The following is a 27,416-nucleotide window of genomic DNA, read 5'->3' as shown; positions in this document are numbered from 1 at the left end:
GGAGAATAGCCTTTAGAACAGGAAGTGTCGCTTGGCACATAAAAGGCTTTTATTTTAAAAAGGGGGGATTTTAGTTATCCCAGAATCATTCTGATGTTTGCAGCTTTGGTTAAGTTGGTGAGATAATCTCCGGGACACCTGTTTACCGAGTGAAATCTCCCTTACAGAAGTCTTTTCTGACTGCGGTGCTTATCTTTTATTGAAAATCCTTTTTCATGAAATAGTAGAAACAGAATGCTATTCCACATAACAAGCATAGCTGTGGTGAAAGAAGAAATCCAAAGGCAATGAACTGAGTATTTGCTGGGTGGATGGGAGAGGGGCTCACCCTTTGAAGGTCTGCTTCAGTCTTTATCTTCCTGAAAAGGGAGTTGAAGATAAAAACAAGCTTGCTGCAATCTGATGATGTATTTCTTTGCTCTGAAATGAATCTGCCTAGGCAAGGGTATCATTAGTATGCTGAGAAGTGCAATAGATAGAAATAGTAATGTGGGATATCAGTAGCTGCCTGTGTGACTTGCTGTTATGGACAAAATGGATTTGTTTCGGTTTTGAGAACAGGTAGCTGGTTTATTTGAAGTGAATAGTCTGACGTTTATTGGAATATTGATTGTTCTGTGTTAATCACAAATGCAGAGCTCAGGCCATGTTCTCTTGTTGAAACGCCCTTCTGGTGAAAAGGGGATTTGCATTTTTGCTTAAAATTATTTTCAACCAGGCAAAGGCATGAGGCTGAAGATACCAAGATTTTTTAAGAGTTCTGCTTGCTTCCAGCAGGAATAAGAAGGTGGTGATTTTTTCTTTCCATCAGGGGTGGGGAGGGGAAGGGGGTAAGCACACTGAACAGCACTATCTTAGATGGTAAGTCAGCCCTATGCTACATCTCAGGACAATGTGCAATATTCCCAAGCAGATGTCAGTTTTGAAGACTTACTCTTGTGGGCCTGTTAGTCTCATATCTACAGAAGATGCTGATCCGTGCAGTTGTTAAGGCATCAGATAGAAGCTTTCCTTAAGTACAAGAGTGTAATTCCATGTAAAAGAAATGGAAATTGTTTTAACAGCTTCCTTGACACTGTAATTGGAAGGGGCAGCTGGTCCCCACTGGTGAAGCTCATGTGTCACTGTCCTGCAAGGTGTTAATGGTGTGGACACTTCCGCCACTGCTAAGGTTTCTGCTGTATTTTTCGTGACTGCTGGTGAAAGGTTGGCAAAACTAAGTTCAGCTTCCTGGTTCTGTGGTGGAAATCTGTCTTCAGTGAAACTTCTTGCATGTGGAAGTGTGGGATTTGACCCGGGAGCCAATGCAGTGCCTATACCTTACAGGGAGGAGCTGACTGAGCACAGCAGCCAGGGAGCAGTGAGTGCATATGCTGGTTCTGCCTAGGGGCTGCTTTAACCTTCTCCACGGTCGTTTGCCTGGTCAGATATAGGGCTGAATGCTCTCATATTCATGGGTTCCCAGCAGAGCAATCCCTACATCCTGTGACATGCATTCACATTTAATCATCCTAAAGAAAAACATGCCACACATTATCCCCAGGCACAGTGGGTTGGCTTGTTTATTTTCTGCTTCTTGTATATTATTCATTGAGGTATTGCAACATCCAGTACTGAAGTAAACAGCATGTGATCATTGCTTTAGGAAAATAATAGCTACAAATCTTCTCTGGCAAAAGTAAAGTAGACTGGTCTGTGACCTCATATCCACAAATCATCGGGATTGAAACTGTTCTTAAACTGTGTCTTAATTCAGAATCCTATTTACTGTATCCATAAACTTATCAGCCCAAGAACACCGGTAAAGTCAAGGAGAATGACTAATATGACAGGGAGTGAAACTAATTATGCATGGTAGTACATTAACGCAGTAGGAACACTGTCTGAATAAACAGATCTTCCTCTCTTGCATCTAGTCAGTGTGAGCTGTTGTGAAAGTGGTTCAAACATTGCTGACAGGTTATAGGATGTAAGTGCTTCACAGAGCCCTCTTCTTGTCTTGCTAGGTGAACTTTGGTAAGTGCAAATAGAAAACACCTGCGAAGTAGAAAATGTGAAGAGTTGATCAACATCACACTCAGGAGTATGAAATCTGTTTCAGTCCTGTTTCTAAAATATTTTGGCTTCCTGTGATGAAAGGAGATTCAGATTTGCTATACGTTACCAACAGTAGAGTGAATAGGAAAATATTGGTAAAAGAAGGGGGGAAGTATCCTTGCACTGTATTTCTGCTGTTGAGAAGGGCTTCTGGCCCCCAGAGGGGAGATGAATTGCACTTATGGCTGACTGCTCAGTGAGGAAAATTCCTGTTACCTCTAGCAGTTGGGTAAATTATGAACAGAAGAAAGGGTAGTGTCATTATAACTTCTCTGTAGATTGGAAAATCAGCACAGGACAGAAAAATTAAAAACTAGCAATACTTGAAATCCAGATCACTTAAGCGTTCTGTGTGCTTCCCAGAGCTGTTGTAAATTAACACCACTGGCTTCTGCAGAGCTGCAGTGATTGTCACTTCATGAATTGATGTGTATTCAGGCTTTTCTAATCTGAGTTATCGTTTGTATATACTGTATGTAAGGATTAGAAGGCAAAATCCTTAGGGCAAGACCCTGTTCCTGAATGCTTCTGTGAACTGCCCTCACATACAGCAGGCTACAAATAAGGGAAAAATAATAACCATACTGAAAACAAGCTATTCCCAAGAGGTTAACTTTCAGAAAGTAACACGTAGCTGTGTGTGTATATATCTGAAGATATTTGAAGGTAACTGGAAATCTGGCCACTCAATTTCTATTTGTAGTACTGGGCAGCCAGTGAGCTGAATGCATTAGGCAGCTTTGAAAAGTTTGGCCTATGTGCATTGCTAACTTTGTTCTGTAGACCTAAATACTTTTCCAACTACTACACCGTTAAAGGATCCTTCTATCTGTTTTTTCCATGGCATGATATACCTACCACATTTGATCCGGTGCAGGGCCAAAACAAAAGATGTGGGAGTGTGAAGTGCCTTGTTATTCTGCTAGGCAGCGGCTAATCTCTAGCATACTGCAGAAGGTGCTGAACCACCACGTAACCCGATTTACTGGAGGTATTGAGCAGGATAAGTAAAGGGAAAGGAGATGAAGTTATCTGTCCTGATTAGAGAAAAGGGGTGAAAAAACAGTAATACAGTGATACAATAATTCTGAGGGAGAAAAAAGATTTTTACAGTGCAGCTTGTTCACCTGAAGGGTGGTAGGTTGTACACAGTGTTACTGAATTACTTTTGTCCAGCAAACAAATCAACCCAAGACAATGGATAATTAGAGATGATAATAAATCTACAGATTGAAAAAAGGTTAAGGGATAAATGCAGTGAGGAAGGCTATTAAACCGATCAGTGGAGGCAGCTTTATATGTCAGTTCCTAATGAGTATTGACAGCAGGCTGTTAGGTGGTATTGAGAACTGTTAAAACGTAGATGCTCACATCCAGCAGCACTACAGAAAGCCCGTAGCTAGAAAAGTAGTTATGATCATAACACCAGTGTCCTGCTTGCTTATGAATCTCAAGAATTAAAAGACCAGCTTGTGATCTGGCCATTTCTGGAGAAACTACTTGTGGAAAAGAGGGATCTCCCAGCATCAACTTCACCTGTTTTGTATTGAAGACCTATCTGAACCTCCCTATGGAGTAAACTGCTGAGAGGAGCCAACTGTGCTTGGTCCTGCCCATACCCACTGTATGTAAAGGAAACAAAAGTAGTTGTTTTCATGTAGTTACTCTTAAATTTGCTATTGACACTTGAATCATACTGTATTATGAAACAAACTTCTAATAACCTGAGATTTACTAGTAAAAATTGTTTGTCAGTTTTTAATGCTTTTTTTAATGCATCATTGTAGTAGCATCACTGCCTGAAATGACATTGTGTTGACTAACTGAAGCTGATGTTAACCAGAACATGACAGACCAAAACCAGAGATGAATTCACTCTATGGTTTGTGTTAGGACATAACTTGTGACATATATTATCCTAGGTACCCATTTTCCACAATAAATGGAATGTTGATTTCCAACTCTGAAATTCTTGAGGAACATGCTTTTGAGTACTGCTTCATGTTTTAATATGAATGAAGTTCAGAGTGTAGCAAAGAGTGATAGATTGGTTTGGTGGGATGCTCTTCTGGCTGTCTTCAGATGTGAGTGACAACAAAACATTTTTTGTTTCCCGTGTAGTTTGATATAGCTTAACAGTGAAAACACTTAGGAAAGATTTCTTAGGAAAGATCTAAGCATAAAAGGATTTCAGTTCATATCTTGAAAGGAGAGGAGATTGAAGCCCTCGGACTTTCTTCTGTTGTATCATTATTTCATGTTCAATTTTCAATTGACAAGATCTCATCTTCAAAAACCCACACTCAAAGCTTTAGCTATTGCAGGAATATGAAAAGTAAAATATAGTCTCTGAATGCTGGATTTCCTTTTATGGTACCTTAAACCTTCTCTTTGGACATGCTTTCTGTATTCTGAGGTACCGATAAAACTAACTGGATAATTCTTGCGCTGTATGGAGAAAAGCATGCATCTCAGGCAGTCCAGCTAGCAAAATGCCTTTGTTCTTCTCTTCTCATCTGAGATAGTTTCTCCATTCATATTTTTTCATCTTGAATAAACAAAATGTAAACTTTCTGGCTAAGATCTTTTGGAGTATTCTTCACATTTTTCCTTGTCTTTTTCAGAACAGTCACTTAAGTCAGAACTGGAAGGTTTAAGTAACCTAGTTATGAAGCTTTAATCATCCTTCCGAGAAACTGGAGAAACTCTTCCTCGGTCTTCTAACCCATCAAAGGGCTTTCCCAGTCATTTTGTTATTAAGTAGAAGTCATAGAATTGGATGCTAGGCCGGAGTTGGTTTACAAAAGTGTTCAGAACTAGAAATTACTGCTTGAGTCATGGAGTTTTTTATATATTTTGTCCAGTGGTTTAGCCTTGTGAAATATTCATTCTTACTGTGTGCTGTTTGCAGGTTTTTTTGTTTTCCCTTCTGTAAAATGAATAGTAACAATTCAGCTTCAGATCTACAGTGGAGCAGGTTAAAAAGAAAAAAGGTGGTCTAGTTATTGTTGTGCACTAATTAATAAATCAAGAGACCTGGATTCTCTTCCTACTTCTATTCAGGACTTAGTCTGTTACTTTGGGCATAACATTTTATTCCTGTTCACATAATCTTTTTAGTTTGTTTGCTTGTACTATGTACTATACACAATTCAGGGAGGATGCTGGGCCTTGCTTTGTGTGCCTCACTCAGTACAGGGAGCCTCCAGTCCCCATAGGGCATCTGTGGATTACATAAAACAAGTGACAATAAGGCACACAAGAGTTGTTACACTTGGGGGACTATGTTTTTTTTTGTAAATAAGAATAATAGTACTTTGCAAATATTTTGTTCAGGTTTCTTCAAAGTAAATACCTGGGTAATAATTCAGAGCAATCATGGTATCATTTTTTATTTTCTTGTTCAGTAAGAAATGGAGCATAATCTATTGAAGTTCTCCTAATTCTGTTGTTTACTAGACAATATGACAGTGACATAAAAGGGTAATTATTTCACAGTATAACTTTCATAAGCACTTACGATATCAAAAATCTTTTTTCAAAGAGAATGTGTTAATACTATTTGGAAAGAATGTTATCACACTCCGGTTAGTTTAATTTCATTAGCCTTAGGAGGCACTGTTTGTGGACATCAGTGTCATACTGGAGACAGCTGGGTCCTCCAAACAAGTGGCTCATTCTCCAAAATAAGTTGGTGAAAGAGGTCCTTTAAACAGATTAAGAAAAGGCCAAGCTCGTTCACCAGAACAAGCAAAGAGCTCACTTGAGTCTATGGTTGCAGTAAATCAGGTTTGGTAAAGTTTAAAAAGGAATTGATTATTAATTTTAAATAGAAGCTACCTGCTTAAGGAAGAAAAAAATAAAAATAAACAGGTATTCTTCCCCTGACTGTTCAGAAGGTTTCTTGAGCTATGAAAGACAATGCAATGTGCTCTTTAGCACTGAGAATAAGCTATACATTAGTTGTTAGAAGGTAGTCTCTCTTCCTTGCTTTGGAAGTCATTTGCTGATTGACCACGTCCGAGTCACTGGATCAGAGCTTTGCAACCAGTGAACCAGGAGTTGAGGTTAGATCCCAATATATTCAGGAAGTGAGCAGTAGGGTTCAACATTGCTGAAGTTTATAGAAATGTAACTGCTCGGCACTGAGAGTCAAAGTTTTGAAAATGGTGGTAATAGCTTTTATCATTAACACGCTGATGAGCTGGCTGTAAAGTGGAATTTCTATTATGCAAAAGTCTCACAAAACCTCCTTAAATCACTAGTGTAATACTCGTAGGAATGTTCTTTGCATTGTGAAAGCATTTCCACAGTGCAGACTCAGTCTGTGGGTTCTTTCAGCCAAATGCAGGGCTTTCTCCACGTGACTGGTTATTTGACAGGTAGCACCTCCATTCCTTGAGTTGCAGACTCAGGTATGAAATCCAACCAGTTGAGTGTAGTCAAACCCGAAGTGTTATATTAACCCCACTATAAAATACATTCTAACTTTTGTGCTTCAGGCTTTTATGTTTGAAATGTTTTCCCTACTATGCTGATGGAAAAGTAGAAGAAAGTGATAGGGGCTGTCTTAAGGGGGACCGTAAGTGGGGGAGAAAAAAATTGTTGCATCAGCAGCCAGCCAGTGAATTGCTGCACCAAGTGCTGGGGCTGAACTTTTCAGTTAGCATTGACAACAATATGTGGAGGCATCTTGTTAAAATCCCCTCTTGTAAGCCTTTTCCCTTCCCTATCCTCTTCAGTCTCAGCGACCTAGTGAAGTCATTTCTGGCTTCTTTTCCAAATACGCTGCAGCACGTGTTGCTAAATGCTCACTGGTGCCCCTGGCTCTTCTCCTTCTGTTTAGAGACACTGCTTTGGGGTATGGTGTGCCTCCTGCTAGCTTCTGTCTGCTGACCTCCTGAATGCCTGTGCATGTGCAAGGCTGCTCACAGATCAGATAAGGCACCTCTACTTAATTTTTGTTTAGACTGTTAGCCACTTGTGTGACTCAAGTTACAATGTTTAATTAAATCCTTGGTTACTTGCCCAATTAGAAACAATGGTGGCTCGTTAAAAGATCATACCACATAAACCCCAGTTCTCCCAAACCAACGGTAAGGAGGGAAATTTCATACTACCGGGAGTGGATTTGAGTTGAACCAAGATAATGTTTTCTGGCTGTCTGAAAAAAGGCTGTGATCCGATGCATTAGGGAACCTCCTGGGAACCCTCAGTGTGATTATCTGACAAGCTGTTGGGTTCCAAGGCCACTGTAAGCAGAAAAGTGTGTGAGCCTGTAGGTCTGAATGGAAATGAGTATCCCTGAGAAAAATTGTATGAAAAAAAAGCTTTAAAACCCAGTGCATCTGTTAAAGCTGTAAAAGCAGTAGCAAGTTGCCAGAACGATGCTGGAAGGGACACCAAGTCATAGCTCAGTGTTTTGTGGTAACTTTAGGGTGAGGGAGGAGGTATGGGTAATAAGCCAAGAGTAGGTACCTGGCCTGGAAGAACTGTAAAAATGTGGTGGTTTTATCTGTATTGTTTTATTGGTGCTTGTGGGTCTCGTTATTTAAGACAGAAACTGTCAGATTGATTGCAGTTCCTCTTTTGGTAGGCTATCACTCCTTCCTTGTGACAGCACATATACAAGGAACTGAAATTGTTTATATGTTTGTATGGCACTTTACAGTTAAAACTCCCACAAAAGGCATGAGGATGGTGGAATCTGCTGCGCTGGTCTAGGAGTTAATTTCTACAAAAAAAAAAAAGAGCATTCCTATAGGGTACAGGGCATCTAACTCCACTTTTGTCACAGTTTCCTTTGCGAGCCTATTGGGTGCTCAGTGCTTCCTTTAAATCCCAGTCTTCGCTGTATGTGCATCTTTAGAGAGGTGTGTTGGTATGTGAGATGTTCTCTTGAGAAGGAAGTTGTATTTCTATAGGCTTTCAGCGTGCTGAAAAGCGGTTTAATTTACAGTTTAGATCAGACTGGGTTAAAAAGAAATTAAGCATCTTTTGTTTGTCTGGTTCCTGGTGTGTTACAAAATGTCTCTATTAGCAAAGCTGCTGGGGGTTAATTTGCACTAACGGTCTAATCATCTCCAACAACATTGTTTTAGGTTTTTGTATTGCTGCTGAGATCAGTAAAACTAGAGAAAAGAAGACTCAAGAAATAGCTCATATCTTGTGGGGGGAAGCATTTCAGACACAGCCCTCTGCATTATCAGCTGTCAGACTGCTTAAAAAGACTTGCTTTTTCTTAAAGCTCTGGCTCTAAGATGTAAGCCTTGATTTCTCAAAGTGCAATGAGACTGAGCTCTTTGTATAGGAGAGACACTCATTAAAAGGAATATGTGGTATTTAAATGCCGAAGTCCAGAGCTCAATTCCTCAGCCTCCCTGATTAGTCATTGAAGAGAACACACAAATAGTTGTGGATCATGAATCACAACTTGGTTTTACAGATTATGGTCCAGTACGTCAGGCACTCTAAAGTCAAACGTTGTCTTTCATTTGCCCCAGGAGTGCTGAAGAAGGCAGGTCAGCCCTCCAGGTGATCAGTAAGGCACAAATGTCGGTGCTGACCAGCCAGAGGGGGTTCCTTTTTTGGCACATTGGGTATCTGTAGGTCCCATTTTGAGGAAACAGAATATTCCTGTGGATTGCATGGCTGCTTAGGATTCTGAGCTTTTAAAAGGGTAGGTGCTGTGATGCTAGTTGCTGGAGTCACTGAATCATGGGGTGTGCCAGGACTCAGCAGGCTGTAGAAATACCACCAGAAGCAACAAAAATGTTTCTCCTTGAGATTACTTCTAGCTTAGAAAACTCCCTGCCTGTGTGGAGCTTTTCCTCTCGAAACGAAGTGTCAACCCATAGTGAGAGTCTGTCACCTGGGAATATTCCTAAATATAGTTCTGTCAAAAGTAATGGGAATATTCACGGGCTGTTTTTTATCCCTCTGGATACAAGACATTCATGAGACCATGTTAGCACCAGCTTCTTTTCCATAGCTGCTTGATTACAGTTTTCAAGCAGAAGGGGATGAACAAACACCTTTTTTATGTGTACTTAGTTGGTGTTGGTTGCCTGTTGATGGTAGTGGACAATGTACACTTACGTGTGTTGTAATACTGTTTTCTGAGACATGATAAAAGGCTAGTGTTAGTTTTAATCTGTTTGTCAACTCAGTGCATTGTGAAGAGGACCAAGCAGGTCTGAATAGGCTCAAGACAAAGGTGAGAATGGAAAGCAGGTGGTGTTACACAAGTCAGTTGTAGTGTCATGAGGGTCGCACAACCTTGCAGGTGATATTGTAGTGGCATTTAAGTACGTGACTTGGATCGTCGACACTGGTCTTTGATTTCCTGATGGACACTGCTGTGCTCATGATGACATGTGAAGGCACTGATTCCAGACCTAATGAGCTCAACTTCCCAGCAGCGTCTCTGAAAGGAAGTCAGCAACCTTGTGGCATAGGTGACAGCTTCAAAGTAACTCCCCAGTGACTTCTCACAGTGAAGTGCTGGTACCTCAAATCGAGCTGTAGGAAGCCCTAGGAAGGATATTGCAAACAGCAGTCTAGCCTGGGCAGAAGTGCATGAAGTAGATGTGTAATCTCCATTGTCTAAGACCCCAGGGTACTGCTTAAGAATTTTACTCATGTTATCTATCTCAGACAAAACTATTGTAATTAACACTGGGCAGAAGTACTGACATAGTTGAGAGAAGATTTTATCTGCTGGCTGTAGGCAATGACAGCTGGTTAATTTTAATATTAATTTTCTGGAAGATCTTTAAAGAAATCCTGAAGAGTTGTTTAGGAATTAATATGCCTTGCCTCTCTTCATGTTGCTAAAGAATGACTAAAGTGCTGTTATCTGTAGTTTGCATTCTTTAATTTTCCTAGCATCTCAGGTGATGGGTGCTTTGTCCATTACTATGGTAACATTTTTTTCTTACTCAAAGTAAACACTGATGTAAAACCTACTCTAACATTCTTTTTATTCATCATGTATACCTAGTGGATGCCATAGCTGTGCAAATATGTCATGATTGTCGTGGATAGGGAGCAATAAACTGCAAGTCTAGTGCCATGGTATATAGCTGCTTTTGCCTTTCAACTCATACATAATTTTGTCAGCTACTTCAACTCCTACCTGTGTTTAATTAGATTTCAAATACTTTGGGGGGGAACAGTCCTTGGCTGTGTTGGTGAGCATTTAAGAGAACTGGGATCTAACAGCGGATGAGGCACGCTAACTTTCTCTTGCTCTTAAACAGCTCCAGTTTGAAGCTCCATTGATCCCATAAACTCTTGGCAGTTGTTCAAAATCTCTCCTGTGCTTTTCCTGAACGCTAATGATGGGAGTAGCAGTTCCTTTTCTTGTGCTAGCACCTCTGTTTCGTTGCCCTGAAAAAAAAAACAAACAAAAAAATCTCATGACAAGTTGTATGAAGCTCTGGTAGCCCTGTTCCCTTCCACAAGGTTCTGCCATCAAGTTCCCTTGAGATTGCAGTTGCTCAAAAGCTGCATGGGGTGATGCACGTGCAGAGCCAAGTCCTACAGCTCCTTCCTCGCAGCAGGGAGGCGGCTTGCTTCGAGCCCTAACACCCAGCAGAGCCATGGGCCACCCCCATGCCAGGAAAGCCGGTAGGTCTGGCTCTTCTCAGAGGGAAAAATCAAGCTGAAAAAATTGTTTCTGCAAGTATATTCTAGGGTCCTCCCTGCCCCCATCAAAATTATTTGATAAATGTAGCAATTCTTACTGTTTTAGATAAAATCTTTTTTTTGACTCTACAAGAAGGGGCCTGCATGTTCTGTGTTATACTCTATATGCTTTTAGAGTGATTGAGATGGAACCTCATTAAGCATCTTTACAGCTCTCTTAGGTTCATCTCTAATAACTATTATAGGGATTTCCCATGAGGGAGTGACTGTACCACCTTGCACTAAAATCAAGTGCAATTCAGTCTGATAGCCCATTGTACTGGGAATGATCGCATTAAAAATGCTCTGCATGGGTAGAAGTGTTTGCAGGGTAGAAGCTGTAAGACCCAGTTCTGCAAAAAGGCTGTTTGAGCATTTATCTGTATGTGCTGTGTCCAAAATTAAATATGTGCAGTAACTTTTTAGAATTGAGGTGGTGCTTTATGAAATACATTTTAATCCTTGAGGTGGAAATGTACTAAGTACTGCAATTAATATTTTTGAAAAGGATCTGATTGCTTACCCAGTTGATGTGAATCATCTGATAATTTCTTACTTCTGCAGTTAGCTAAAAGTAAAAGAATCCTATAGTTAGCCAGGCTTCCAAAAATGTTAATTACTCTAGTCTGGGGACAGTATTCCGTATGCTCCTATTCATGATGATATTCCTACAATAAAGTTAATACCAAAGATGGTGTTTTGGGGAGCGCCTTGCCTAACCTTGTGCAGTAGGCATGTTAGGTAAGAGTACTCAGCAGAAGGAGCCACAAGGACTCTCTTGTTCTCATCGGCTGAACGGGTGAGTCATGGCTGGATGTAAGAGCGATCCCTGGGAATGGGAAATGGTCAAGAACTTCTTGTTCTGGGAAGCTCTGATTGTTCAGAAAGGCAATGATTGTCCTGTTGCGTCGCATAATTATATCCGCCTCCACATATCCCACTGCTATTCATTTCTATTGTCTTTTTATTTAAATCCTCGCTATTCAATGAGGAAATTTAACACATTCATGGCGAGAGCAAGTGAACATCAGTGCACTCTTCTCTACTCAGAAAAGCTTTAATGGATAAGGAATGTTACTTTGATAATTGTTTAAATGGTGCTTAAGGGGCTCCCTGGGCTAGTTACATTGTCTCTGTGATTTGCCTTTTTCTGCCAAACACTCAATTGACTCAATGTCAGAAACATGAAAGAGAAGAGGAAAAAAAAAAAAAGGCAGGAGGATTGCAGTAACTCAGTCTTCACCAACATAAGAAAATGAATCGGTCATTAAAAATCAGTTGCCACTCCACAATATGCATGTACTCAGGCTATTCAGTGGATAACTTTGTCTTTTATTTCCCTTTATCCAGAAAAATAAAATGGAAAAATAAAATAAGAAACAAATTAAATTTAACTCTGGCCATATTCTTATAATCTGGGGGAAAAAAAAAAAAAAAACTTATTTCCTCATCTTTTCTGTTTAATTTTAGAGCTTCACCATTCAGAGCAGGAAATTTCTTTTGTGGAAATTCATTCCAGATAGATATTTTGGACAAAATCAGAACCTGGATTTTTGTTTGATTTGTAGGAAATCTTTAAACCTTGCACTAATGCTTCTTGTATCTCTTTCCAATACAGTATCCTTCATTTCCTCCTTGTCACAGTGCTTTCAGTGACCACCTGTGGCCCATGCTTGAGACAGACATATCACAAGTCCCTGAAAAACGCTTTCTGGGACCCCTACCCTGCTGTGCAATATATTTAGAACAGATTTTCTTAGAGGCACAAGTATGATGTCATTGTAGAAGTGTAGCTGTCAGATGTGGGTATGTGGAACAGAGATTGGGAACCAGCAGCTGTGAAAGTATGCTTTCTTCTACGCTCTAGAGACAGAATGATGCTTTCCAGCTTTTCACATGTTGAACCTTAATTCCTGTGTTTTAAGTTTTAGTTCTTGTGCAGATCCTGATGGGATCATTTCAATTAAGCTTTCTATTCAGATGTGAATAAATTTATGTAACCGAATAAGTGTTGGTTACTTTGGAACTTGAGATGTATGTTGCGTGTACACCCAACAGTTTGGCTATATTTCTCTTTAAGCAACCTGAGCAGTTTTTTTTTGCTTTTTCTGCACTTTCTACCCTTTTCCTTCTCACTGGAGAGAAACATATAGAGGTTAGGGCTGTAATTTCTCTTGTCTGATTAAACACAATGTAAGACTTGCATTTTGATCTGATACTGCTTGGGTTCTCTTATACAGGAGGAGTGATATCTTTCTAGCATGTGATGAGAAGGGACAGAATGTTATCACAGTTCCAGTGTTTTGTATATTAAATTTCCGTGTGGCTAGTCTTGAAAATAATAATGTGAGAATGACTCTGACTTTTCTGAAATGATAGTCTTCTAGACAAGTATCTCTCACACAACTACTTCAACTCAAAGTTACGCATTTATTTTATATGTGTGTGTGTGTATATATATAAATATATACATATAAATACATTAAAGAATACTCTCTTGGTGCACGTGGAACTAAGTAATGATCACAGCAGTAGGTCATGGAGTAAGATGCTATCCCCAGAGCCTCAGGATGAGACTATAGCCTTTTGTCACTCCATTGGTCCTTCCACGTCTTTGGCTCACTCTGGGACTGTAACACTGAACCAGCTCACAACAAACCTGGTGGTCTTTCGGAGAGGGGTTGTGACTCTTCCGTGCAAGTATGCAGAGGCTTAGAGAAAAAAATGTGTGCCAGGAGTTATCTTTTTTTTTTTTTTTCCTCTCCTATCATTGCACAAGATTTAGTTGCAAATCCAGCCCTTGACCTACGTAAAACCAAGGACTCGTTGAGGCCACCAGCCAGCTGCTAGGTTGTCTTCAAGAGAGCACAGTTTATAACCTTGTCACCTCCACACTGGGGAGCGGAGCAGCAGGTCTGCACGCAGCACCTTTCATACTACTCTGCTGTGCCAGAGGGCTTCCAGGAGCTGCTGCTTTGGTCATCTCCATGGTCACTGCCACCATGAACAGCAGCTGCAAACCAGTTGTTCCTCAACCTTTGCACTCCTGAGTTGTAAATACAATACAAAAAGACACAATCAATGCCAGCAGACTCGGGACCAGTTAGTAGCTATTGCCCAGCATTATTATTTTGGCATACTAAAGACTTGCTCTTGTTGTAGGGGGAACCCATTTCCCTTTGAGCACAGTCACAGCAAAGTTTGTTTTGTACTTTAAGTATACGCCTTAGCATATAAAATCCAATGAATGCATCTTCCTTTTGTAGAGCCAAGTGGAATGTTATTTTCTTGTTTGATTTGGCTCTTCTTTCTTAATCTGGAGCTGTGCCAAAACCGTGAATATTCATGACACTTTTAAACAAGATTTTTATTGAAAACAAAAAATGGGTCTGAAGTCTTTCATTTGTCATTCTGAACTCAGCTAGCGAAAGCCCTATGGATAGATACACTTTACAGCGAGCTTTTCTTTTTTTTTTTCCTTGTTTGTTTTCTCATTGAATGAAAATTTGCTGTGCCCAAAGTGTGCATGACTGGCTAGTAAGCCTAAAGTTATTTCTCTATATAATCTGAAGATAATATATTAAAAATTACTTTGTCATGTATTTCATCATAGTAAAACTTAATTTTTATATTTCACATATACAAATTATTGTATATTTCATACATGTATAGCTTAAGCATAAAATAGTTAAGTGTTTGCTTCTACGCTTTCACCTGATGATCAAAGGGCAGGTCTAGCAGGGTTCACAAAAGGTGTTTGCTTTTTCTAGGGCTGGTGTTCATACTTAAGTCTTCCACCTGCAGGGCACCTTGGCTGGCCTGTCTGCCGCTGCCTGCAACTGGCAGCTTGTGCTGCTCGGAGGGACTCAACTAGGGTCAGCAGAGGTGGTAGGGAAGAGAGGACCAGCCAGGGTTTCTTCTGCTTGTGGTTTTCTGGATTCCACTTAGGCATTCACCACTCTGAGAGCTGATAGCTGAGTCCCTGTGAATGAGAAATTTGTCATGTTTCCTCTGTGTGTGTGCACATACATATATACCTCCATATGTACACATAAGTCAATTGCAGCCTGGCCTCACAGGTGTAGAAAGGGAAAAGTGAAAAGAAGCAAGAACAGCAATAAAAGCAAGGTAGATCTTCCAGATGTGTGAAAAATTAAACAAACATAGCTTTTAGACGACATATGTAACTGATTTGAAATATCCATGCTCATTTATTTTGCATGGTGAAGCTCTCCCGAGAGTTACCTTTTTCATCGTGCAAAGCAGGCTAACGAGTATCTCCTCCTTCCAGGCATGTTATCTAGGAGAATAGTTTTAGGAAAAAAATGTTTGGAGATGTGGAGATGTGTTCATAAAATGTCTGGAGATGTGTTCATACAGTGCCAGGTATGATGGAACTTCGATCCTGACTGGGACCTTTTTTGCCCTATTAAAACATTTTTATTGATTAACAAAAACAAAACAGCGAAAACAAATCATTAAAAAAGGCCACAAACAAAACAACAACAAAAACACAAGCTTGCATTTTAGTGATGCATTTGTATTTCATGATAAGCTAGATCCCCTCCTTGGAACATGCAATTTTTTGAACTTCGTTGAAATGTCTGTTATAACAAAGGCTTTTACCCTGAAATATTTTCCATGTGTTCGTTTTAGAAACGATATTCCCAGGTGTGAGCTTTCCACCTTGACAAAACTTTATCCAGGTAAAGTGTTGAAGATGCAGGAAAAAAATCCCGCTTTTCATTTAATGTAATCATCTTGGTTCTTAGTAAAAGTCACGTTCTTTGTGTGCCTTAGTCCTGTTGCAATCAGCGATGTTTCTTATTAGGTATTATTAGGAATTTTTCCAAGGTGATGGCCTCACAGTCTAAGGATTTTTGGTGTGTTGTGAAAGTACCATGGAACTCAGTTACTGATGCATGTAAATGCTATGTAAAGGTTACAGTTAATGGCATGGGTCTCCATTGATCCAAAATCAGACCCTGCAGCAATTTAAATGCATGTCAAAACCTCCATTGACCTCAGTGAGGACAACTGAGTACTTGTGCTAAGGACTAGTAGCCTGTAACACCACGCTCCAACTCCTCATTATCACAATTGTTAACAGTTAAAAACAGATAATTAAATCAAGACAAGTCCAGAAAGAGAAGTAACTTCTGAAGTGCCAGACTCAGTATGGAGTTGTTCGTGCAGGAGTGCTAATGAGGGCAGGGGCACGGAGCGACACTGAGCAGAAGCAAGAGAGGTCTGATGCCGGGTTAAGTTGGGGACAACACCGCCTTGGCTTGTTTAATTGGACATTGGTGAAGGTCAGTAAACACATTAGGAAAAATACCTGGAATAAATGATTATGGAGGTAAAATACATTGAAGTTATTCTTTATGTATGTTTACACACAAACATACACATCCTGCCCCACTGTGGGTGGCCCTGAAAGAAAAGTCTAGAATTTGCTTTTGCCCAGAAGCAAAGGGTTAAAGTAAATTTATGATTGCAATTTCCTACTTCTGGGGTTGATGATGTTGCTTTCAGTCCTGCTGAACTGTCCAGCCTGTGCTGCCTTTGCAACCTGTTGCCCGGTGTGTTAATTTGGGTGGGGTTCATTTCTAAAAGAAGTCTTTATTAACAACCCAAAAGTTTTGTGTAAGCTAAAGTGAGGCAAGATTTTTTTCCAGATACCTTGAAAAATTTCTCATCCTAGCTAATGGGGGTGGGCTAGAGTTGATTCCACACAGAAACCTTGTGAACAAGAGAAAGAAATCCATCAATTAATACACAAGAAATACGCAAGAAGAGAACAGAAAAGTGCTCATAGATCATTCAGAACTGAACCCGTTGCACTCCATACTGAGTTATGTGCCACTGATTTTTTTAATGGTTACGATGGCAGTGCGATAGCTGAAGTTTGCGTGCAGAACAGTGAAAGTGCTTGGGGCATCCTGCAGGAGAAGCCGTGTGGGAGTAGTGGGGAGGACTTCTGAGCCCTCGCTGCAGAAAGCAGAGAGGCTGCTGTGACTGAATTGTGGGAAAGTTCTGCTGTAACAACAAAGTGTTTGCTCTTAAAGGGGGGGGAAAGTACGTAGCACCATCAAAGAGGGACAAGGATTCAAAGGGAAACATATGTCTAAAACATGCGGGTCAAGTTTATTTGAAAGGAAAATTTGTTTGCTTTTGATTCTTTATAACATTTCCCATGGAGACTAGCAAATATATCTGCCACATTTTTGGCAAAGGGGATTTATCCTAAACCTGAAACACTTAAATACACATACTTAACTAAATGTGGTCTCTATTAGTTACAGCAGTATGACTTTTTTTTAACTCCTGCCTTTATTATTTTTTTTCTCCTATTGGTTATATTTTAAGCTTAAAATGGGATTATTAATTAAAGTGATTTGTTTTTTTATTTTTTTCCTCTCAATGGTTATGCCATATGTGCAAAGGTCTGTAGAACTAGGGACAATTAGTGATGGGCTGTACTGTAAAAACTTTGTATAGAGTGCCAGTGGGCCTGAAATCACCTGATGTTTGTAGCTATTGAATGTCATTATTAACTGGTTGGCATTTACAGAAAACATTTGGATAGCAGTAACTCAGGCATCCTCTCTGGCTGAGCTTTTCAAAAATGCCCATTAACAAAGTTGAAATTTGAAGGTGGGGCAGGATTATGTCAAATCAGTCCCTATTCACTGAACTGCTCTGGCTCCAGTACCTTTCCTGGGCTGGAATAATGCTTTTTATTTTTTTTTGCCTTTGTTTTTTATTTTTAATCATAATTTATTTTTCCAAACAGTGATGCTGGACCCCCACCACTTTTTGTGATTCAGTTTCCTTTGTTTATTTTTGAATAAACGTATGGCACAGCTCGCTCTCATGCACACAGAGCTCGCTCTCATGCACACAGAGCTCTCACTGATGTCAGCAGGAGCATCACCACCTTTGATATGAGAGAGTCGGGATCAATAAAAGAATGGCTGAAAGCTGGCCAGCCTTATATTTCTCTCTTCCTAAACATATGATAGTTGGAAAAACAAACAATCCACTGAGACCTAATTAAGTTAAGTGCCTTTAAAACACTGATTGTGAGTGTCATCAAGGGTTTATAGTTGACAAAATGGATACAAACCTTTAAAAGCCTTCATGCAAAAAGATGGGCATGCTCAGGGCCAGAATAATTGCCTCTTACCTGCAGCAGGATAGTTTGTCTCAGTCTACTCTCTTTTTCTTACCTTAGCGCTTACTAAAGGACATGTCTATGTATGTATTTGTATACAAATATATATATATATTTAGAAACAGCACTTAAAGATTCTTCATGTAAGCAGGGAGAGGGCTGATGACCCTATCAACAGCCTCTCTAGTGCTTGGGACTAGTTTCAGGCTGTGCAAGGAATAGGGCTTATTTTGCATTTGCCTTTCCCTCCATGCAGACGCCCTTCTTGTCTTTGTGTATATCTTACAATGCTTTTAATGGCTGAAACGAGATAGTAGTGACAGACTGAGGGAAAATTGCCAAGATTGTTTTGGCATTGTTTCCTTTCTCCCTCTGGCCCCCAAAAAGAGAGGGAGAGAAAAAGCAGAGGCTTTGGCTATTTGCCAGTTTGCTCAGTGATTTGCAGACAGCAGGCAGATCTGCCTGTGAAGATGGATGGTTGCAAGCACTTCTTTAGGATGTTGTACCAATGACAGATGTCAAGGCAGCCGTCTGTCTGTCTTGCGAGAGCACTGGTTACCCACCTTCAACAGCGATGTGACAGAATTGCCGTTCCGACTTTTGACAGTGAGCTGATGTTAAATGACTCCTAATTAAATTAAAGAAGGTATGCAGCCGCAGTGGGGCTCTTGGTGAACTCTATGTCCTCACGTCTCATTTTGCCTTTGTTATTTTTATGGGACTATATCCCTGATTTCGGGTGACTGATAAGGGAGTAAATAAATGCATATTGCATTTAACACAGTGAGATCAAAATCTTCACCACTGCTGGGCTTCTTTACTCAAAAAAAAATAAAATATATATATGTATATTCTTTAAATATTTCCTCACAGCTGGTGCTAAGATCTGAAAGATCCAGTCTACCATGGAGGCAATGTGTGTATACAGAACTCATGTATAGTTTTGTCTTCTGCGTTGAACTTGGTGAGTGATGGACTTTGGCTTCCCAGGTCTTGATCTCCTGAGCTTTCAGAGTCCAAACTGGCAGAACTCTCAGCTGTGTTTGCGGTTTTTATTACCTTGAGTGAAGGAAACCAGTTTTCCTCTTGAAGCTTCAATTTTGGGGTTCCCTTAGGTCTGTCTGTCTTAGGTCTCATCTTAGGTCTAATCTTTAGTCTAGATACATCCCCCAGTATGTCATTATCTAATAATAATTTTGTTATTTTCAGGAATCAGTATTGGTTTTCAGCATTTCAGCTAAAAAAAAAAAAAAAAAAGAATATTCATTCCCACTAACCTAAAGATATGAGGAGGTTCCGAGCTACCTCTAGAAGCTACTGTAAAGAGGATGAAGTATTGTAATGAACCTTTTCAAGTGAGAGTTCTCTCCAGACATGCTTATATTTTGTTTGGGAAATATGACTTCCAAAATAATTTAAAATACTGTCAGACTCCCTGCCCAGTCTTGTTCTGATTGCATTATACAGTAAACCTGAAGGATGGTCTTTTTTATTTTTTTATATATATTTTTTAGAACAACCCAGGATAAAAATAGCATCTTTCTCACAGAAGCGGGTAAAAGAGTTTTCACAGACCCTGCCAACAGTGTTCCTGGCTCAGAGCATTTCTATTTATCCTTCTTTTCTTAAAGCACTGAATTCACTTTCAAGTTTGCAAGCATAAAAAAAAAATCACTGAGATCCAAATTTGATGGTGTACTCGAAAGATCCAGTAGGCATTCCAGCTGCATCTTGTATCTGAGTTGTTCTAAATATTAAGCACTAAGCTGCCAAATTATTGGATGCTGGCAGCACTCCCATTTGCCTAGCAGTGCAATCTTATTATAATTGATGTGGTAAGGCTCCTCTACGTAAGAAAACACAGGACCTCCAGAGACCGCAAAATGAACCATAATAAAAGAGTTCTGCCAAGTTTTGGCTATGCAAATTAGGGACATATGGTTGGTGTGGCTGATGCTGGCAAAATCCTTTGAAGCCTCGCTTATATGTTGTCTTGCTGCCATCCATCACACTTCCACAAAGTGGCAGGAGATGTCAGCAGAAGCTGTTGCTGCACCTTAAAATAAACTTGGTGTGTGTTCTGCATTCAGGTGAAAGACTGTAGCCTCGAGCAGAGAATCAAAGTAGGAAGAAGCTGTAGCATTGAGCTTTGTTAGTATCACACTCTCATTTCTCTAGACTATATAAGCACTTAATACAAATAGTTTTGAATTTCAATCTCTACCAGCTTCTTTTGGAAGCTTTGGGCCCAAAATGTTTTTTTTAGATCTGTTGTAAACGTAGACTAATCCCAGTAAAATTACCATGAAGGAGAACTGAATTTGGGCTAGTATTAAATTAATCATACTGGAAAGGCAATTAAAACTTTAATTTTAGTGTTGATTCCTTTGATATTTTACATTTAAGTATTACTTTTAGGAATAATAACACTGCAGATTATTTAAAAATTTATTTCAGCTAGATAAAAGCTGGTTAAAAATTGCAAATGCTCATAATTGTTTATTTTAAAAAACAATGTTTACCTCACTGTGAAGGTATTGGCATTGGAGAATATGAAATGATGAGAAATGTAAACAGAAACATCCTTCATTGTCAGGGGAACTTTACTACAGAGGTGCATTCAATCAGTGCTGGTTCCTTCTCATTAAGTGGTGTCAATTACAGCTCCAGGTGAAACAAAATGATTTGCTACAACAATGTCAATTTAATTAGCATGATACAAATATAAGCTTTTTTTTTGTTCATTGCATAATGCATAGACATGACCTCTTTAAATGTATTTACTTTTATTGACATTTTAATTGGCTGCCCACGCACAGTTTCTCAGTGCAGTGATTTCCATAGTAACAAAAGACAAATGATCGTGCCACTCAGGCTAGGCACCACATAAAATTACATCACTAGCCACTTTCTACTTCTTTTCAAAAGGGGTAAAAGCGTCCTTAAAAACCTGTAGTACAAATAGCAGAATGAGAGAGAAGGGCATGTAGTGTTACCCTACAACTAGGCTTTTGTATTTTAATGTGACATGCTGGTTCAGGTACAGGGTCAGAGGTAGTGAGCTCCTTGACAGAGCTGCCTGATCACTAACGTGGGGGAAATTGCAAAGGAGAGATTCTACTGCTCTCAGAGGCTTGTTTAGGCACATCACTAAAATATAAGCAAAAATACTTCTGTCATCAAAGCAGTAGTCTCATCTGCATGGGGGCATAAACGCTAGGAATAAAGTGATGCTTTCTTTTGGAAGGGCTCAGCAGGATCATGTGTTGTTTTCAGGAGACCAGTATGAAAGCTGTATCTGTGTACAATTTTTAACACAGCTGAAACTACAATCAGAACCTCAGTTTATGGCAGCAGAGTGCCAAAGTGTTTGGCCTGTGAATTTGGTGTTTTCAGGTTGGAAAAATGTTTGCTGGCAATTAATGTGTCTGAAGATCAGGTTTGTTTCATATGGCACACATAAAATGAAAGTGTGATTAGTTCAAACACCATAAACATAAAGGTTATAAATATTCTATTAACAGCTTTGAACAGAACAAATGACCATGTCTGCTAGATTGCAAGCAATGTATTTCACAGTCACAGCAGACTATTCTGTTTGCAGTAAACGGTGATGCATAATGCAATGTTTAAGCATTTATCATTTTCCAATACCATTCTGAGGACGGTTTGTGGTCTACCATTGAAACAAAAAGTGCACGTTGGCATTGTAAGTAATAACAGAAAATTTAGAAAAAGTCTGAACTTGCTCTGTGCTGTGAATTTACATGAATGTAAGGAAATGTGGTTGGTCCATTTGAATAGGTAGATGAGGGTTCTACCATATATGATGAAAGTATAGAGTTAATTATGAGAGGGAGCTTTTTCCACTAGATATTTGAAAATGTCCTATTCTCAAGAGAGAGACTGATTTTTCAGGTGAGATGCAATTAAAAACCTCACAAGCTGTGGTCATTAAAAACTCTCTCTTGCTCCCTTTCAGATGTAGTGTTTTAATCTCGTATTGTCTTTGATACCTGAGATCTTCTTTCTTCTTGAAACCCTTTCTGTAGCTGCAATTCTATAAACAGTTCTGCTTTTTCCTCTTATGCTATTTCTGTGAAATGTTATATAGCTCCCTCTTTCCAATTGTAGGAAAAACTTCATTGTTGTGGTGTTTATAGCTCAGGATTATTAGCAGCTGAGTTTGCCTGAAATTCTTGGCAAAACAATGTGCTCAATGAAGAGTACATCTTTGGGCAAACAAAGAAATTAATATGTCAAATTTTAACTTAAGCAAGACTGAACAACCTGAAAATGAAACAGAACTTTCAAATTATAATAATAATAATTCATCCAATAACAATTTTCCATTTTTCCTGGCCTGACCAGCTCTATTTCTGAGCTTATACTTGATAAAATCCTTTAAATGGTGCATGTTTTTTTTCCTGCAATTTAAAGTATCCCACTGGGGCAATCTCCGCCTTTGCAGTTGTATCCCTGCTGTCCCTCAGACCATAATAATCTTAGGTACTGATTTTTTCCAAGTCGCTTCCTATTGCCAGAAAACAGTAAAACAGTTAGCTTCCAAGTGTGATGGAAACCAGCTGTCCTTGAGTAAGGAAGACAAGATTAAGAAAATCTTGAAGAGAGCTCCATTTCTTGTTTTAATGGAACTAGGTTGAAGCACGAGTCCTCTTTTCGAGGATGATGTCCAGACATAATTCAGGCTAGATATCGCTGGCTATGTTAAGTTCTCATTGATTATGTCTGAAAATGGTTGCTCTATTCCTTTATCATTACTGAGCATGCAATATTTTTTATTTGTCCATACATTCACTTACAAATCCAAATGACTTTTTAGAAGTATTTGAATGTAGTTTCCACCTCCTTAAATATTAATGGAGTGGCAAATCAAGCCATTATTAGATTTTTACATACCCAATACATCTACAGAAGTGTAAGGACTAAGATTCCAATTCTGTGCTCCGATAAGAGGTTCTTCCTGTCTCTCTACAGCTATCTTTGAAACCCTCTCGAGTCCTTCTCTAGAAAGCAACACATAGGTCAAATAACAGCATAAGAAAGGACGGGTAATTTTTGTATTTATTTTTCATTCTGTTTTTGGCAGAATCTCTTTCAGGTTGGCTTAACCTTGTGCTGTGTTCAATACATAGACTGTCAAATGCTTTGTATTATGCGTGGTGGTTTAGTAATGTGCAATAGAGATTAAACTGAACACAAGAAGTTTGTTTCATTTAGTTTTCCAACAAAATTTGAAGACTTTTTTTTTTAGGAGAAGGAGACTCAACCTTCTTTTGCCCTGCCTCTTACAGTTTCTTGCAATAAAAGAAAATGTTTTACTGCAGCCATTTACATACTCATTCCGGTCTAGTGTTTCTTCCCCTTTCAAAGAGGTACTTGCATAAATTTTGATGGGTAGCATAAACAGTTGTAGATTATTCTTACTCCCATATCTCTATGTGCATGGCCATCATACAGTCCTTCATTGGCTTTTTTCACCTTCCTCTCCAGTTTTAGCAGGAAACTGGCTTATCTACATTTCTCTTTTCTCCCATATCCTGTAATAACCAGAATGTCTGGTGGCAGTACAGCCTAGAAGTTGCTTGTGAGTTCAGTTCCATTTCAGAGCTTGACATTCTGTTCATGGCCCTTCCAAAAATAGTATGACTCATTGCAGACCATGCTATTAGTCTTCAAATTATTTGAGTGATGGAAGGGATAAAAGGAGAGTATAGAAGTATAGCTAGTTTGACTTTCAATTCTGGTGCTGGCAAACAGGGTTTCATCCTGTGGTGGTTACTGCCTTACAGTGTTACCATGACTGAAGTTATGTACCAGACCCATCTGAGTTCTGTGATGCCTTCACACTTTTTCCTAAGTGAGCGTAAGTGAAATATTTTGATCCTTTCATGGTCATTAGGGTTCTTGACAGGGGTCAAAAATCAAAAGTACTTTCTCACCAAAATAGAGAAAATTCTGATATCTCAAAAGGAAAAATTACACCTCAGTTTCTTTCCTTTGATGGTCCATGTAATCCTTTATTATTATTTTGAATATCTGAGTTATGTCCTTTGGAGTGATGGTTTCTCAAAATCTGGTTGATGATGGGTTCTATAAACCAGGGAGGAGTGGTAAATCTTTGATGGGCTCCTCTTTTGTCAAGAACTCCTCTGCTTTGAACTTGTGGAGTCATTCAAATTGTCAGGTTTCCTTGGTTTAAATGGGCTTTGAAGTGTTATTTTACTGTTTGTGAAGCTAGTACCATTCTCAGGGCAGAGGGGAAAGTCATGCATGATTCTGGGTCAGCCTCACAGTAAGTAGAAGTGTTTCTGTTTCGTGGTCTTCCAACCTAACTGCAGTGCAGCCAGGTCCAAATTCCCTTCTCCAGAGCACTAGAGGACAGATTCTGCTTTCATGGTGTCTGTTGTGGTGCAACAGACTTTACAGAGCTTTGGGTGAGGCTTTCATGAAAAGGACATATATAGCAGGATGCGGTTTAAATTCAGAGATTGGTCTGAATAGTGAAGATATAATTGGGGTCCAGTGTTTACCAAAGCTCCAGATTTTAGACAATTTTTTTGTATAGCCCTTTAAAAAACATAAGAGCCAAATTTCAAAGTCTGTTGCAAGGCTGGGAGAAACTGAGGAAGTGAGAGAGATGGGGAGAAAATTGAAGTGGAAAAAACCAGCATCACTGTGTTGGATGGAGACAGAGATACAGAGAGCAGTATCTTTCTTCATCACAGATGTGCATGTTTTGGTTGAGAAATAAATAGCATTTCTTTTCAAACTTCCCCCTTGATTTCAAAGTTCTCTGCAATCAAGTGGGTTTATATTATCATCAGCATTTTAGAGAAGGATGAAGAACAGAGGTTAAGAGGCCTCGTCCAATGTCACACAAGAAGTTGGTATTGGATCCAGGAATAGCTTCCCATCCATTGCACCATGCTGTGACACAATGCTGCTATATAGAGAGGAGCTTACTGTGCATCTGTGATACATTATGCAGCTGCAGAGAGCATTCAGTATTTGAGTTTGTAACAGCATAGATAATCTAAACATAGAAGAGATGGAGAAAGTCAAGTGATAAAACCTGCATCTTCGTAACCTCCCCCAGCATAACAGCAAATCAAAATTTATATCTTAGGTGGCGCAAATCTCCTAAAAACAGGAGTCAAGCAGTATATGCAACAACAAAAGAAAATAAGTAGAAACTTCAGTAGATGCAGTGTTTATATTCTGGTCCAAACATCTTTTTAACAAGAGAAAGAATACCTAAAATTAATGAATATGAACTCATTATGATGAGGCAGTGGATAGAAATGTAAAGTGGGACATTGCCTCTAAACCTTCTGCAGACATTAGAGATTTAGTTGTTCAACAGAGAAACACATAAGCTAGTAAATAAAATCTTGCTTCCAGCAAAGGTAGGCTCCCGTACACCCAGTGGCAAGTTGCAATCTCGTGGACTTTGTTTACAGTGCCACTGCTTGGGACTGATGAACTTATCCTGTGCAAAAGGTAAAGCTTTAGAAACAAGCAACAGTAAGCTGCTGTTCTTAAGGACGAGACATTACAGAACTCACAGCGTGCTTGTTGCGTAATGTATTGCGGTCATATTAAGAGAATATTTTTAGGTTCCTGTTTATCTTCCTGATGAGTGGTTATTTCCTTTAATTAAAGGTTAAAAAAACAGTCTCTGCTACATCCTCTCAACTTACCTAAACTCTTCTAATAGTCTTCTAACTTTTTTTTCCTGCACAATTAATTTCTTTCTAAAGGCCCCTGGTGCGCAGTAAAATGGGGTGACAGCTCTAGAATAGTAGGAGATCGATAGTTCCACAGCAATTTACACCCTCTCCTCAAAGCACGTAATTTTTCTCTATTAACCACAAACATCTGGGAAATCTACACCCTTCTACTTCCTGCTACACAATCGCACACTTCAAATGAAGCAGAAGGTGTTGCTGTTGAAGGCATTAATACCCACTTTTGTAACATGTAAATATGCAAAGTACAGCCTATGATTAAAGAAGCTGCTTTTGTATATGATAAGGAAGGCATCATGCAGTTAAGTAGGTAGCAGAATTGTCTCGATACTTATGTATGATACTCGATACTTTATGCATGAAAGAAATCTAAATGCACTATTATGTTGGTACCTACTGATGTGAAATCTCTACAAAACTTCCCTTTGTCTCTTTAGACCAATGCCTTTTTATGTATTTATATCTTGCCTTTCACATGGGTTTTTTTGTTGAACGTAGAATAAGTTTCTGTTGTCTTGACTGGCTGTTCTTGAGCCAGTAATACCATCCCCTAATCATATTACCAAACTGGCACAAATGAAAAAGAAAAACGTAATGCCAGCTCTTGGATGAGAGTCATGAGATGAAGATAAAGAACTTCCTGGCTTCCTAATGTTTTTACTTCTTTTTGAGGGAAAAAATATACTTTTATTAGCTTTTAAGGTCAGATAGTAAAACAGAGGTTAATCAGTTTTACTTTAATTTTGGATCCAGTATCAGAAATTCCCATTCAGGGGCTGGAGAGAGCAGCATAAACAATCCATTTTGTTTATGGTTCTCAGCACTGGAACATAAGTCAAGGGATCAAGTCATGCATAAGGAATTCTGCTGTGCTTTGATGGTACCACTGTCTGGCTGTGTATATTTTTATGCAGATGGGGGAAAAGGTGTTTTTTTTGTTTTTTCTTTCTCTCAATTTCTTCACACTTTATCATTTTTTGTGTGTGTGATTGATTTTCTGTTCTGTCTCTAATAAGCACCCCACCCACTTTCCACTTTTTTTTTGTAAGGAGAGATTTGTCCCACTTGAGCTTCATCAGAGTAAGTTTTCCACTATTTTTCTTCACCTGTCTCTTACCTCAACTCTCCTCAGTTGGGACACTTTCTTTTTAAGTCAGAAGTTTGATTCAAATTCCAGAACCACTCATAAACAACCAAACTACCTGGTAATGTAGCAAGTTTGTTGTTTTCCGCATCAGATTTCTGTATTCTTGGAAATGATCAAAAGCTACAAACAAGTGTAATTAGATTAAACAAGCAAGATTCAAATGGAGTTCCTTAGCTGTGTGTTTGTATTGAAAATATGTAGCACTGGTACCCATTAGAGCTCTGTGCCACCTGAGGGTATGCAAGCCCTCTGTCCTTCTTGTGTTTCTCTGACGGTCTTAGAGATGGAGTGGGACAGTCTTCTGGTACCTGCCTGAAATGTGGGAATCTATCTTATTTTCCTGTCTTCTGTTGAATTCTGTTATGATGAACACGTAAATGCCTTGAGTCTATTATTGAGCAGTCTGTCTGTAAATGTGCCAATACTAAACTATTTAATGAGACTAGTGTGGGACTGAGTCTATTGATGGCTGTGGTGGTAAGGCCCATATAAAGTCACTGTGATGGCTACTTTGTTGTTACTGCTTTGGAATTTT

General features: G+C 39.3%; 1 protein-coding gene across 3 annotated transcripts in view; it reads left to right on the top strand.

Moving 5' to 3' along the window:
• TMEM132C (transmembrane protein 132C) overlaps positions 1–27,416 on the top strand; it is a 203,204-nt gene that overhangs the window by 60,728 nt on the left and 115,060 nt on the right. The gene's annotated exons all lie outside the window — the stretch shown is intronic.

This window comes from Cygnus olor, chromosome 17 (genome assembly GCF_009769625.2).
Source record: "Cygnus olor isolate bCygOlo1 chromosome 17, bCygOlo1.pri.v2, whole genome shotgun sequence".
NCBI classification, from domain to species: Eukaryota; Metazoa; Chordata; class Aves; order Anseriformes; family Anatidae; genus Cygnus; species Cygnus olor.
This window is presented reverse-complemented; position numbering and strand designations above follow the sequence as displayed.